This window comes from Felis catus, chromosome F1, assembly GCF_018350175.1.
Source record: "Felis catus isolate Fca126 chromosome F1, F.catus_Fca126_mat1.0, whole genome shotgun sequence".
In the NCBI taxonomy this organism is placed as follows: Eukaryota; Metazoa; Chordata; class Mammalia; order Carnivora; family Felidae; genus Felis; species Felis catus.
The window spans coordinates 339,939-354,956 of NC_058384.1; positions in this window are offsets into that span (position 1 = coordinate 339,939).

A 15,018-nucleotide genomic window follows, 5' to 3' on the forward strand; every position below is an offset into this window, starting at 1 on the left:
AAGTGATTGTGGTTCATCATCCGTCTAGTTATAATCGCTGCTAACACTCAGATGAGTTTCTTTCCAAGCTATTTGCTATGCAATCATCACACGGCAACTACAGAATTGTATGAATTTATTTTTAAGAAATAGTCTTTTTTCCTGATTGTAAAAGTGTACGCATTCACTGTAGAATATTACCAAAAATGAACATGTAAAGAAGAAAAATTACCCGGATTCTTGGACATTCTTACATTCTCTCCGGGCACACGCATGTATGTGCACACATAAGCACGTGCACACACACACGAGCACGTGCACACAAACACACCTATGCCATACGTGCCATTTCATTGTAACCACAAGACAACTTCACCAGGAGAACTATTTTATGAAACACTTAGCTGGAAGACGGGAAGGAGAAGGCCACTGTTAGAAACGTGTCCACGTTCCCGTCCGCGGCCTCTCTGCCCAGCCCAGGCCATGGCATCCGGAGGGAACAGCAGTGACAGCTATGAGGACAGACCCTGATGCCAGCCCTGCCTGGATTGAGCCCCATGTTCTGCGGCTTCCCGGGTGCAGAGCCTTGGATGAGTTATTTAATGTCTCTGTGCCTCACTTTTCCTCATCTGTAAAGTGGGGATAATAATAGTACCTGCCTCGCAGAGTTGGTTGTACTCACAAAGATGCTCAGAACGGCACACAAGTGTTAGCTAATACCAGTCTCACAGAGCGCCCCCCCAATTCTTTCTGTGTTTTGCAACAATTCAGTTACCACCTCCTTTTGCATTCCCCACTCAGCAAAACAAAAGCCACATGGGTGGGAAATTTACAACTACCACCTGTGTGCACGTGTGTGGTGTGTGTGCACGTGTGTGGTGTGTGTGCACTTGGTGCACCGTGTGCCTGTGTGCGAGCATGTAGAAAGCAAACTTTCCACACGAGCAAATATCCCCCTGGAGGGGATCTCTGCTGCCCAGGAAATAAAGTTCATCTTTGTCTCATCTCCTCACTCTAGTCTCCTGAGCTCTCTTTATGTGTGTGCGTATGTGTGTGCATGTGTGCGTGTGTACACAACATAATCAGGGCCACACTGCTTATAATCTTTTAAGGAATCATTGACATAAAAGAATATTCTCAGATGGAAGATGATATGAACAGAGGCGAGTAACATAACCTCTGCTTCCTGGTATTATGTTTAAAAACAAAAACAAAAATACTGTAGCACTCCAGATGTGGAAAAACCACTCTGAAAGTTCCTGGTATCGCGCAGCTGTATCTGCAAAGCGAAAAGATTCTCAAAGATTCTCAGTCGGGTAATTCTCCTGGCGAGCCCTGCAGGGTGTTCATCACTCACTGCTGTGGGCAGCCAGCCGCCAGAGCAGAACAGCAACATTGTTCTTTCAGGGCAGGTGAGCGTGGGAGAGGCACCGTAGCAAGCAGGGGTGATGCGGGGCGGGCGGCACTGGGAACCATGCAGACGCAGGGGAGGAGAGGGTGCGGGGACTCGGCGTGGGCACGCTTTGCTCTGGGAAGCCATAATCCGACCGCGTTACTAAAATTGGGATCCGGATCCACCAAGAGAGGACCCACAAATACACTTGTGCGATTTCATCCGTCTCCTGCTCCAAATTTAGCTCTGGGTTGAATGGAACATATGCTTATGTAATTTTTTCCCATAAAAGCTATATTTTGCATGCCCATACATAAGAATATTTTTATACGGCTTCTTCATATCACAAGTGATTCGGCTGGGAATAACATTCTTGCATTCTTACTTTCTTCACTCAAAGTGCTCTGGATGTAACTTAAGAAAAACAAAAACAAAAACATTTAACATTGCCAAGAAGTCTGTAACTTCAAATCCATTCCTTTGCTGAAAATGCAAATTAAAAATTTCCCTTTTCTGGGAAGGGTGAGAGTTCTTTCTTGCACTTCCTTACAGTTGAAAACTACTTCCAGAAGATTCCTAGAAATGGGTCGAGTCATTGCTTTTGCCTGGAATCCAGACCGTGCTTTTATACTTCCCACCCGGGCTGTGTTCTGTAATGATGGCCTTGATGTTTTCCTCTGTTTTCTTCTCTGGGAACGGCCCCCTCCCCATGCTGGGGCTCCGTTCTCTTTTGTGTCTGCTCCTCGGGAAGGGAGACTCCGGACTGTCCCGTCAGGCTCTGCCTCCCTCTCCTGGCTTTTGCGTCTTCGCTCTTTGCTTCTGCTTCCGGGGGGAGCTTCCCGCAGGGTCCTCATGCTGCTCAGTAGATCACAGTTACTTCTTTTTTTATGAATTTTATGAAAATTCCCCATTACCAAGTGGGAGAGCTGCAGGTATCATCACTTAGATTCGATAGCTGTCAGTATTTTATTTGTCTGTAATATATACATATTTAAAATGCTGACCCGTCAGAAAATAAACTGTGAATATTATAACACGCCGCTTGAGGGACTTCGGGGACTCAGCGTACATCTCGTAAAAGCAAGACTTCTTCCTTCTGATCTTAATACTGCCTCACACCTGAAAAACCTAACAATAGTTCCCTAATAGCTAAGGGGCAGTCTGCGTTCAGACTTCCTCGATGTCCCCCAAAGGCTTTCCCCCGGTTCAGTATATGATCAGAGCAGCAACCAACATCCCCCCCCCCCACTTCCTACATGTTTCCGTGTTTGCTCTGTGCATTCATGATCTGTCTGATTGTTTCCTTTTGGTGTATTTAGTTTCTTCCCTTGTCCCGAATTTGTTGCAAAGTGGAGCCAGGTTCGCAGGTGAACGTCTGTTGTCCACGATGCCAAGTGTGATCACCGTGTCAGGGCAGGAAGAATGGGGCCCTGTGTCGTGAGGACGAACTTCCCCCCTGCGATTAGCAGGCGATCGTGGGGTGACGCTTGCCACCAATTTTTCTCACCGTGCCTACAAGACCTGTTGTAGACCCTTCTCCCTCTGGGAGGGCCGCATCCTTCCGTATCCTTTACAGAATGCCAGGTACCGTTTCTCAGCTTTGCTTGAGGCTTCGCAGAAAACCGCCTGCAGAGATGGGGACCTTGTGCGAGTCCTCGGGGTGATGGCTGTCTCCCTGACCCTCCTGGAGGCGGCGGGGATCCACACAGACGCGTGTGTGTCCACAGAGGAGCGCACGGCTCGTCAGGCCCCTCCCACTGTTCACTTACCTACCTGTCAAATTCCCTTCCCAGATTCTTCTCTGGGCACCAGATCCCGGGAGGAGCTCCGGCCCGATTCCCGCGTCTACCGGCTGTATACCTCTGTTCCCCTGGATGATGCGCGTCTTCTCCAGCCTGTTCTCTGATGTACAAAATACGGTGCTCGGAGCCACCGCTCCCGGGCGCTTCCTGACCTGTGTGCCTCCTTTCCCCCACCTCTCATGCCTGCCCCGTCGGCTTTGGAAGCAGTGTCTGTGAACAGGTGCATGAAGAGAGGGCTGGGGAGGGGTGGAGGGCTGGCCAGAGGGACCTTGGCTCCTTCCTGATTCTAGTGCAGCTGCCGGGGATCTGACCGCCCGGTTTTCCAGTTGATGCAGGTTTTGTGCTTTGGAATCCAGGCCCAGCAGTGGGGGGAGCGACAGGGCCCCTGTATCTGTGTTGAGACGGACAGTCTGTATCTGTCTCTGGACTCCTCAGTCCAGGCTTATAAACCTTGTGGTTAGTAAGGGCGACAGATTGACTATTAGACCTAATTTTTAGTGAGGGCTCACCCCCATCTCCGTCGCTATTTTAGTGGGAAGAGGGGAGAGTTATGTTAGTGGCTGACGTCCAGGCTACCCCGTCCGGCTGGCTGCAAGGCCTTTGGAGTTAAGGCCCCTCCTGTTCCCGTTGGGACAAATCTGGCTCATTCCTGCCTTCATCTAGAACCCCCTCTCCCAGAACCCCTTCCTCCATCACCCTAACCCTACAGGCGTCCTTAACTCCTCCGTACGTGCTTTCTTGAAGGTTCAGTCCCCCACACGTCCCTTTTCCTGGGTCCCTGCAGCACGTGGTGTCTGACCCCTCATTCCACTCGACGTCCACACTGGCTTTTGCTTCGTGTCCACCAGCTTAGTCTGCGGACCAGCCCGAAGCCCTGATTTCTTCCCCTCTCAAAACATGAAGATGCGCCGATTCCAGCAGGAACCCCGACTGGAGGGCGGTGAATTCTCCTTCGGAAGAGGCTCCCCGACACGAGGACGCTGACGCACACTCGTCTCCTGCTTTGCTCCTGCCCCGCGGTGACGGAGGCCGTGCCCTACTTGGCCGTCAGCGCCCAGTCGCTGCGAAGAGGGATGAGCAGCCTCGTCAGAGCCCGAGACACCTGCCGGGCCGTGCCTGCCGCGGGGGCTGTGGGAGCCACCACGGCTGGGTCGCCCGGGGCGAGAGGAGGGTTCAGTACCCGGTGCTGAGCGTTTGCCCCTCGGACTCGTGTGTCAGTGGCCCGGGAGGGGAAACGGCAAACGATGAGCTACCTTAAAGATGGGGTGGGGTGGGGCTCCTGCCACTAGTGGTGTTCCTCCTGTGACCTGCACGCTGTGTCCCCGCAGCTGCCACGGAAACCATGTCCCCATCCGCCCCCGCACACCCTCCCCAGGCACGCAGCTGGGAGACCTGGCAAGTCTCCGTTTCTGGAAGCATTGATTTAATTATCCGGAAAGTACAAAGAATAATGCCTTCCTGCCAAGATTGATGTATTAGTCAGGGGGCGCGTGCAGAAGTGAGTGGGATCTGCTCCGGGGACACCTTGGGACCTGGATCTGTGGGATTCACACTGGGGATGCCCCGGACCCTGGGATCTGTGGGATTCGCTCCAGGGAGGCCCCAGGCATGCCCCAGGCGCTAGATTTGTAAGATTCATACCTGGGACACCCCGGGCCCTGGGATCTATGGGATCCTCTCTGGGGACACCCCAGGTCCTGGGATCTGTGGGATCCACTCTGGAGACGCTCTGGGCCCTGGATCTGTGGGATCTGCTCCAGGGATGCCCCGGGCCCTGGGATCTGTGGGATTCGCTCCAGGCACGCCCCGGGCGCTAGATTTGTAGGATTCATACCTGGGACACCCCGGGCCCTGGGATCTATGGGATCCACACTGGGGACACCCCAGGCGCTGGGATTTGTGGGATTTGCTCCAGGGAGCTAGTCCGCTGGGTCAGGAAGACCGTAGAGGGAAAACTCCAGTCCTGGCAGTGCAAGTCTGGTGGGGGGGGCTCCCCTCGTGTGGAGACACGGCCCGGGACGTGCTGGACCTCACCACAGGCACTTGGGGAGCGTGCAGAAGTGAGGATTTGGAGGAAACAGCCCCCAGACGGAAGCTCAGCTCCATATTCCAGGACACAGCTCATCAGCTCTGCATTCACAAAGCCTCCCAGGACCCCTCGGCCTCCTCTTGCCTGGATGGACACAGGGTCCCCTCCCCAGACCTCAAAGGGACAAGCCAGTTCCCAGCGTGGGTGGGACAGTCTCCTTCCGCAGAGAAGGGCATCCCGGGCAAGACTCAGCGTTGCCTCCACACGTCCAGACCCCTGTGGTCCCCGGCGGTCCCCACCGTGCAGCGTGCGGACCTCAGGCTGTCTGTCTCCGGTCGCCCCGGCAGACCTGGCCCCTCGGCCGCTGTGGCCTGAGGCACTGACCCCCAGGCCTAGCCCAGCGGGGAGGCTGGCTGGGCTCTCCGCCTCTCCTCCACACTGATCTTCACTTGGCGGGTCTCAGCGCTTCTGCTCGGAGCACCTCAGCCATACACACCCCAGACTCCGGCTGAAAGAGCCCATAAAGGGAAGCTAAGGATTTCTTAACCGAGGTATCAAACCCATGCGCCTTTAAGAGAAGAACGGATAAGGGATTTGACCCCACGCAGACAAAAATGTTCAGTTTTCATGTACTCCCACGTCGTCGTAGGTAAGTGACCCCACAAGGAACGGCCGCGGTGATGCGCTGACGGTGCGCACTCCTGGGCAAAAGCCTGGTGTTCAGAACACGTAAGCAATGCCCACAGACCCGTAGATAGAGACAGATGGCACCTTAGAGAAACGGGCAGATTCCCAGGACGGGAAGCTTCGGCGGCCAGTACACTGATGCAAACGAACCCAGCCCCGGCAGCGATCGGGGGTCCCGCTAAAGCCATTGCGTCCTGGCTGGAAGAAAAGTCTCTTCCCCACCCTGACGTTTTCTTCAAGAAGGAAGAGTCCCCCCGATATTTAATATTTAATATCCGCAGCCCCTCGTGCTGCCCGGCTTCCTCTCTGTGGAGGCGGCCTGAGTGACCTGGTTGGCCCTTTGGCTCTGGTTTCTCCCCTGGGTGGAAGTCACGTACACAGGCCCCTGAGTGCAAGGGGTCCACCCGGACCACACGATCCAGCCCCCCAGGCAGGTGTGGTTACGCCGGAGAGCGGGCCGTTCCGAGGCCAAGCACGCTCTTTCTGGCTCCCACACTATCGCGACTGCACTGCTGGTGACGGCAATGTTGGCCGTCCATCTGCTGTCCTATTTCCCGACTTGCTCACACCGGGCAAGCCGCGTAGTCCTATGGCCTACCCACCAACTGGCAAAAATGAAAAACAAAAAGCCCCCAAACCCAGCAGTTCCAGTGCAATGAGACCTCCAGGTTGGCCGATGGCCTGGGAGCCCAGTGGTTAGTCACTTGAGGGGGTGCAGGGCACAAGCCCCCGACCTGGACCAGCATGCGGTGCAGGAATGGGGCCTCGCCGCTTTGCACCCGAGTCTGCGTGACAGCACAGGACGTTTCCGTTCTTAAAGGGCCCAGATGCCAACTGACCCAAGACCTGCTCCCTCAGACCCTCCCATGAGCGTGTAAATTCTTAGTCTTTTCTGACAAATTTCACACTAGTTTGGGTTAGTGCTTCAAATCGACCACGGCATTTCCGTGTGGATGGGTCCCCTGCAGCCTTACAATTCTCGAAGAATGGGAGGAGGTGAGCCACAGAACAAAGGGATGTGGGCTAGGCTAATTACGGCACGTGGACAGCCTGGGGTGCATGTGGACTTCAAGGATGCTCGCGGAGAATATTCGAGTTCCCGAGATACAGATCTACGTCTGTATGTGGAGGAAAATAAATTAGTGTACTAAATGTGTATAATTAGGGTCAATCAGTATTTCTACCCTTTAGAGTTGTCCTTGAGAAAACAGAACTACTCAGAAGCGGAAATGAATGTGCTCGACAGAGGGCGTTTTCTGTGGGTGGTTGACTTCCGTCAGCACCAGTATGAGGACGGTACAGCCATCCCCGTGAGGGGACCTCGTGAGGGTACGGCCCCGACTCCCGCGTCCACAGCAAGCGGCAAGTCACCGATGGCTTGGAAAACCTTAAACCCCGAGGCGCCTGGGGGGCTCAGGCGTGTGAGCGTCCAACTCTCAATTTTGGCTCAAGCCACGATCTCGAGGTCATGGGATCGAGCCCCACGTCGGGCTCCAGGCTCAGCTTGAGATTCTCTCTCTCTCTCTCTCTCTCTGTCCCTCTCCCCTGCTTGCACTCTCCCTCCTTCAACCTCTCTAAAATAAAAAAGAAAAATGACAAAAAAAGAAAACCTTAAACCTCATCTCCCTCCCTGCTCTGAAATTTCAACCAACCAATGACTCAAGGAGTTGAGGAGATGTTAACTTACGAAACATTATTAAATGGAAAAAAAACTCGTGTGACAGCGTGTATATTAAGATCCCAATTTTACAAAACTAACAACACAGAACACCGCACCCTGCGCGTGAAGACACTGGATGTGGGAAGCCCGGAGAGGCTCACCCCGCCGTGCCCGCCGCTTCTGTCCTCGGGGCCGAGAGACGCTGTGGGGCCGGAGACACCGAACCAGAGGCCAGCGGAGCAGAGCGCGAAAGAGGCCTCGCTTCGAACTCAGATGGTGTCCGTTCCCAGCGGGACCCAGGGCTCTCTCGGAGCCACCGGTAACAGTGACATCTAGCAGTGACATCTGAGCATAAGAGTGTTCACGCCGGAAAGAGCTTAGCAAAATGGCGGGCCCGGAGCAAGGGCTTGGTGCGTGGGGTGTTTCATCTACTTTAGTTAGTTATTTGAATAATTTCTTGTCAGGTTGGCTAACCTACAGGTGGTCTCGGCTTCAGGAGTAGAACCCAGTGACTCATCTCTTACCTACAGCACCCAGTGCTCCTCCCAGCAAGCGCCCTCCTCATGCCCATCCCCCACTTTCCCAACCCCCCCCCCGCCACACCCCCATCAACCCCCAGTTTGTTCTCTGTATTTAAGAATCTCCTGTGGTTTGCCTCCCTCTCCCTCTTATGGTTTGAAGCTTATTTTTCCTTCCCTTCCCCTGTGTTCATCTAAGTTTCTCAAATTCCACCTATGAGTGAAATCACACGATATCTGTCTTTCTCTGAGTGACTTCACTGAACATAATGCCCTCCAGTCCCGTCCACGCTGTGGCAAACGGCAGGACGTCGAATAGTCCAGGGCACGCAAACCACGTCTCTTTTTCTGTTGGTCAGTCGACGGGCACTCGGGCTCTTTTGGTACTTTGGCTATCGCCCACAGTGCCGCCTAAACATTGGGGTGCGCGGGCCCCTCCGAATCAGCATGTTCGCACCTCTGAATGAACCCTAGCAGTGCGGTTCCTGGGCTGTTGGGTACTTCTTTTCTGACCGTCCTCAGGAACCTCCAGCCCGTTCTCCGAGCGGCTGCACCGGTGTGCATTCGGGGCGGGGTGTTTCAAACTCGGCCTTATCGAGGCGTCATCCCCCCACAGGAAGGCGCGCCGGGCCTCCCCTCCACCACCGTAGATGCGACGCGCCTTTTCTGTAGCTCCCTGTGAGTGGAATCCCGAGTACGTGCCTCTTTTGCTCGGCCCCGCGCTTCCGGAGGCACCTGGGCCGTGGCCGCATCACGGCTCGGTTCCTAAAGCCCGAGACCGGCGGCACCCCAAGTGTCCCTTGGTGGGCGGGTGGCGAAGAGAAGAGCCGTCCTGCCGCATAGGACTGCTTTCGTCTGCCCGGGGGCTTGGCCGCCCCGGAGCCACAGTACGATCCGCGGTGGATGTCTGGGGCCCCCAGCATCCGCTCCAGCCTCGGGGAGGGGGCGCAGGCCGAAGGTCAGGCACGCGGACTGTCTGCGGTCAAGGCCCGGGAAGAAGTCCGGACACGGAAGCTCGCGTGAGCCTCCGGGGAGGGTGATGTGGGGGCTCCGGGAAACTGAGTCTACAGGTTTGTAGGGATGAAGCCGTTGATGAGACCGCCTTTGCCTTGTAATTTACTGAGATGCGTAAACGGAGGGAGAGTCTATCATTAACCACGCGTCTTCTGTCGTGTCCCCAGTCCTCGGGCAGCCGGAGGGCCCGAGGAACGGCACACACACCCTGCCTGGGAGCGGGGGGTGGGGTGCTAGCCTGCGCTGGGCCCTCGGCTGCGTTTCGCTCCCTCATCGGCAGTGCTCTGTGCATTTGCTGCACACTGATGCCAAAGGGTAGCACATCCCCGAGGACGCTGAGACCTCGCGTCCGAACGCCCCGAGGCCCTCCGGCGCCGTGGGTGGAAACTTCCGCTGGCTCTAATCCGGCGTCACACAGATGGAGTTCTGAGTGCGGGCGTTCCTCGCTTCTGTGGGCTATGCCAGCAGACCACTGAGCCTGAGGACGGTCGCGGGGACCCCGAGATCCGCAGCCAGACCGTCGAGGCGAGGGCGGCCCTGGGGGCCCCCAGGCGCGGTGGGGGTGGGCTCCTGGGGAGTGTCCCCTCCCCCCCCGACTTGGCGGTTTGGCAAACTGGTTGCGAAAGGGGCACACGTTGTGGTGCAAAGGGTGTCCAGTGACGGAAGAAGGAACCAGCTGCCCAAGGGTGGTCACAGCACTGAGCTCAGGACTGCGGTTTTTAAATGCAGCCATTCGGCAAATGCCCGGGGGCACGTGACCAGGCCAGGGGCTCCTGCACAGGAAACGCTGTGCTGAGACGGCAGGGAGGGAAGGAAGCCCGGCTTGGAGGGGAGAGGCGCGCGCAGGGGAGGGGCCGGAGGACTGCACTGGTGGGTAGAGCCAGCGGGAACTTGGACTCGGCGGTGAGGCCTGAGGCCGAAGAGTTTTCAGAGCTGGAGGGAGGTGGCCGCAGATCTGGAAGGATTTACTGTCGCTCCAGAACGGGCCGGTTCCCAAGAGAGAATAAGTGGGGTGGTTGGGAAAGTGCATCTGCTCTTACAGAGCGGTCGGCCGTCAGTACAGACTGCGGGATGCAATGAAGTGGTTTTCTTTTCTTTTTTTTTTTTAATTTTTTTTAACGTTTATTTATTATTTTTGAGACAGAGCGAGACAGAGCATGAACGGGGGAGGGGCAGAGACAGAGGGAGACACAGAATCGGAAGCAGGCTCCAGGCTCTGAGCCATCAGCCCAGAGCCCGACGCGGGGCTCGAACTCACGGACCGTGAGATCGTGACCTGAGCTGAAGTCAGACGCTTAACCGACTGAGCCACCCAGGTGCCCCATGAAGTGGTTTTCAAACCTCCGTGACGGTGACCCGTCTAAACACACCGCTCGCACCCACACTCGTAAGCACACAGATGACACGGCTCCTCCTCTTACTATGTGCAAACTTTCTATTCGATTCTGCTGTGTTCTGTTCTTCCTTTACTAAAAATTATGGGTCATTAAGCAGTAAATGTATTCCCTGGCTCAAGGCCGTGTCCTCTGACCCCGTGTGTCCTCTGACCCCCGTGTCCTCTGACCCCTGTGTCCTCTGATCCCCGTGCATCGCTGTGAGGTGGCCGAGCTGGGGGGGACACAAGAGCAAGGAGGGGCCTCTCAGGACGTGGCCTCAGGCAATCCCGTTACCTCCCACCCCTGCCCCTCTTCACATGGGCTGACCCCTCTCACCTCCTCGAGGCCTTCCAGGGTGAGGTCAAGATCGCAAAAGTCCCCGGAGCTGCCGTGGGCTATTGGGGGAACGAGACCTCGTCCCTGCTTTTGCCCCTCTCCCCTCACCCCTTCCCACAGAGGATTATCACTGACGGAGCGTGTGGGGGTCGCGGTAGAGATAAAGCACTGAGCGCCCCCCCCCCCAGGCCTGGCAGGTGCTGCACATCTTAGATGCGTGGCCTCTAAACCTTATCAAATTGTCCTTAGCTGGAAATCATCATCCCCGTCTTATGGCTGAGGAAACAGAGGTCCAAAGTGGGCAGAAACTTGCCCATGGCCACGGGATGGGACGAGGGTCAAAGCCCAGATTGACTGCTCACTGGCCCGGCTCCCCCTGCCCCTCCTACCCCTCCTGCCCCCACGGTGGGTCCTCCGGTTCCCAGGACCTTAGCCACAGATGTCCCTGTGGTGATGTTCTGGGCCCTTCGTGTCGCACAGGGCTGTAGGGGTCAATGCCTGCCACCCAAACCTTGTTTTCCAAAATTGTAATCATGGTAATTGCCAGCGCCCGGGCACCGGCTAAGCTTTGCACGTTCACCTGCCTTTGCAGGTGCTGACCTTACACCTCCTAACGAGGAGGGAAGTGAAAATCATGAGGCGGGGATAGAAAGGAGCCTGTCCGAGGTCACACAGCCCACATCCCCAGAGCTAAACCTTAAGCTGCTGAACACCATGTGTTCAGGATTTGAGAAACAAGAAGTTGGAAAGTGGAAGAGACCAGTGTTCACATCCAAGGGCATCCCGGATGCTCTCGAGGAAGCCCCAAGACCAGGGGAGAAGCGTGGACAGAATGGGGCATCAGCGAAGCCGAGGGGGCACCAGGACCAAGGCCCCAGTCCCCAGACAGGTGCATTGTTCTCAAAATGGCCAGCGTAGGGAAGGTGGGGGGCTCTCGCTCAGGCAGGTGGGTTTTCCACAAGGACTTTGTCTTAATGCAGAGAAGCGTGTGGGGGGCTCTGGCAGCTCGGTGGGCCGGCAGTGCATCTCGGGGCCACGGAGACCAGGGCTGAGCTGGACGGATGGGAGTCGCTTGGTGACTAGCTCCGTCCTCCACATGATGAAGCCCTCACCTCCAGCGCGATGGTGCACGGACACGGGCCTGGGGAGGTGTCCAGGAGTAGATGAGGTCGCGGAGATAGGTCCTCGTGAGGGATTTGTGGCTTTGTAAGAAGAGGAAGAGACGCAGAGAGCTCCCTGCCTGCCGGGGAGGGCACGGGGAGGGGCGGCTGTCTGAAAGCCAGGAAGTGGCTCTGCCTGAGACCGGGCGATCTGGGGCGTCCGGCCTCCAGAACTGGGGGACACCAAGCGGACTAGACCAGGCTGTAGGTGACTCTCAGGCCGCCCCAGCTCATGCAGCCGGGTCCCAGAGGACGCCAGACGCCTGAGACGCTGCAGCACAAGACTCACCGTGAGGCAAAGAGAGACATGTAGGTACGAAGGTCCCTGAGTGGGAACAAGTCTGCGCACACATTGGGCTCGAGGGCATCCGTCCCCAGCACGCAGGCTCCCCCCCACATGCACACCCCTCTTCCTCAAGAAGAGGGGCCGCATCGGGATGGAGTAGAAGGAGTCTGCAGCCCGGGCAGGCTTCTCCAAGAGAGAAGTGACTGTGCCAAGTGGCATCATGTGAGTTGAGCTTCCAAACGAATCGTCTTGCCCCCCGGCCACGGCAGCCACGTGGGTGAGACACACCCAGCGCCGGGTCCCTTCTATCACTTGGACTCCCGCTGAGTGCAGCTTCTTGCTCTGGATGGTTCTGAGGCCACGCTTGGTTTGTGTCATCTGACCCAGCGCCTTCTCTCGCTTGTGCAAATGTTTACCTTACATTCTCCCCCGCTGGCCGGGGGAAAGGTCTTACTAACGTGCGTGTTCCCCACGGCCCCTCTGCAGATGCACGTTTCCTCCGAAGCCCTGGGATTCCCGTACAGGGACAGACACGGTGACCAGCCCAGCTCTCCCTCACACCGGGAGCCCGTCGTTAAAGGAGCACAGCTTTTCCAGAGAACGTGCTTCCCACCCCTCGACACCTGCCTGAGCTGCCCAGATCCAGCCAGAGCCCTTTCATATAACGTGAAGCGAGAGCTCCCCCCACGCGGAGAACTTTAACATCCCCCGATGTACAGCTTTGCGAGGAGAAAGTGCAAATTGCGACTTAGAGTCGGTCCTGTTTCTGCACGGTGCGTGCCGATGTAGATTACCCTTCGGCGAGGGCAGCGTAGCGATTCTCTCCTGCAGATTAATGCCCTGCGTGAATGTGTTTCCCGGGAATGTTAGACAAATAGAGACCATTAGCTACGTGGTTTCCCTTTCAGAGACCCAGCAGGCAAGACGTGGTCAGATGCCAGGAATCCAAGCACCAGCATGTCTGTGGGGCCCTGCAGCTGGTAGCCCGGCCTGGCCCCACATACATGCGTCTGGGAGGTGAGAACGCGAGATGTGTGGCAGAGTTTGGTGGGGTTGAAGTAGGTGCCTAAAGGTTCTGCTAAAGTACTGAATGAATGCTGTGTGTGCGCGAGCGTGAACGTGTGTGCATGCGCATGAGTGTGTGTGCGTGAGCTGTGTGTGCGTGAGCGTGTGCGTGAGTGTGTGCTTCTGTTTCTGGGGAGACGGAACAGATATACCCTTTGCTTCTTCTCCTTCCAAGGACAACAAGAAACTCTGGACAGTTTATATGAACACGCAAGAGAAGGTTCTGGAAGGTGTGGGGCCTGGGCACGTGGCGGGGAGGCTCCTGGGACTCTGATTCGCATCTGTCCAGGATCCCAGGCCTGGATCGACAGAAAAGCAACAGGTGCACACAGCAAACCCCCAGGAGAGCCTCCCTCTGGGCAAAGGATGGGGGAAGACGCAGCCCAGCAGGACAGAGCCCTTGGACAAGAATCCTTCTCCTCCGAACACTCAGAAAAGGCCGTGGGTCCACCTCGACCCAGCAAAGGGGTCGTGGGGAGCATATGAGGCCAGAGGCCCCACCAGCCCTGCCGAAATGGTGTCAGACCGAGACTTTCATCACTGCAGCCGGTCCCGCCGAAGTGTAAAGAGAGAGCACACAGAAATCTGGGTGTCCATTCTCGCCCCCCCAGGAACGAGGAGCCCTTCCCTCGGGGTCGGGGGGGCCTTGACTCCTACGTCCCCTGGCAGGACCACCTTCCCTCTGCCCCTCCAGCTAAAACATAGGGTTTTAAGATTCCGGGTCTAACAATTAAAAAACGTTCAGGTTTCGATCAAGAATCACTTGTCATGCCAAGAACCCAGAAGATCTCGGAACAAATGAAACAAGATTGTTAGAGCAATGGGCAGGGAGGGGGTTGGGGCAGTCCCAGTTCCGGCGTGGTGCAGGCCCCCGACCACAGTCAGAGACCACCCCCGCTCTGTCCAAGGACCACACTGGGTCCCCGACCACAGTCGGAGACCACCCCCGCTCTGTCCAAGGACCACACCGGGTCCCCGACCACAGTCGGAGACCACCCCCGCTCTGTCCTGAGACCCAGGCAAGCAGGGAAGGAAAACAGCCCCTGCCCCAGTGCCATGGCACCTTTGGGCCCCTGGCTCTCCTGCCTGGAGAGCCCACGCTGGCTTCGGTAAGGTGACTCCACCATATTCTCTTTCGGCTGCTGGGCCCCGTGGGCTGGCGACCGCAGGTGCGAAGGTCCCCCGGGAGGCAGTGGGAGTGGGGTTTCCAAAACACGGTTTTCTGTTGTTTTAAATTTCCTAACCACAAAAAATGTATGAGTTTCATACTGCTGCAGAGAAAATGGAAATATGATTTACGCTCACAACTTATGGACCCAGTTTTGTAGATGTTTGGTGCTTCTATCATGAACTTGACAGGTTCGTATTGTTTTCTCCCCTAAGAAGTTGTTGAGCGTGGATAGAAACTACTTAAACGTGATAAAGACTCATTGCTAAAACCCCAGATCAAACATTTTACTAAATGGAAAAATGCTGGAGTCATTTCTATTAACTCGGGAACAGGACCCAGGGCCTGCCGCGGATCGATGCGGGGCCGGAGGCATTAACGGATCCTGTGAGACAGGAAAGCGAGCCCAGGGCAGTAACTGTGGAAAAGAAGAGAAAAATCTCTTTACGCACAGACGACTACGAGCGTGCCTACACAGTGTATTCGATTTTAGTAAAATCGTAGAATTTAGCGAGGTAGGTGGGCACACACGCGGTTCCCATTCG